Source organism: Microcaecilia unicolor, chromosome 1, assembly GCF_901765095.1.
Source record: "Microcaecilia unicolor chromosome 1, aMicUni1.1, whole genome shotgun sequence".
NCBI classification, from domain to species: domain Eukaryota; kingdom Metazoa; phylum Chordata; class Amphibia; order Gymnophiona; family Siphonopidae; genus Microcaecilia; species Microcaecilia unicolor.
Genome location: NC_044031.1, coordinates 183,859,288 through 183,860,023, shown reverse-complemented (window position 1 = coordinate 183,860,023; position 736 = coordinate 183,859,288).

The following is a 736-nucleotide window of genomic DNA, read 5'->3' as shown; positions in this document are numbered from 1 at the left end:
TTCATCCACTCACACAATCTTAAATCCCTAAAATCAGTGAAATTAATATACCATTGCAGTGCCCAGAATAATTGTGTCACTCATAATGTCCCCAGGACCAGAGATCTTTCTTTTCTTTATTTCCCATCCAAACTTTTAGCCCTGGATGTTTTTGCTTTGTTCCATTATGGCACAAAATCTTCTAAATTTTGGGAACACCCAAATCCCACTCCCAACATGCCCCCTTGTGATTTGCACATACTGCAGACGAATTGCATAGAAAAACGTCTTAAATGGCTTTCAAAAATAGCGATTTGGATGTTTTGGACACAACCCCACCCCCACCTATCTGCCACTTTATTACGCTTTTTGGACATTTTTCTGTTTCATAAATTAGCTCCTTTACCTAAGGATTTGAGAAGTTTGATTTCCTATTGTTTATTCCAGAAGACCTTAAAACCAAATGCGCTTAGAAAGTTCCTATTATAATTTATTTTATTTCTCCTCTGTTTTTTTATCCACTTAGAATACAAAAGCCATATTACATTACATTACATAGAGGGCAGATGCTGGTTCAAGCGGCAAGCTTCAGTCCGCAGAATGAGCCAGGTACTAGGCTCATGCTGTCACCTGTCCTATAAAACCTCTATGGTTTCAGCCAATACTACACTTCCCAAGCTTCCCTGTTTTTACTTACGGAAACGGAATACATTTTCCGACGCACTACTGTAGCAGTTCACTAACTATTGTCCCCAGT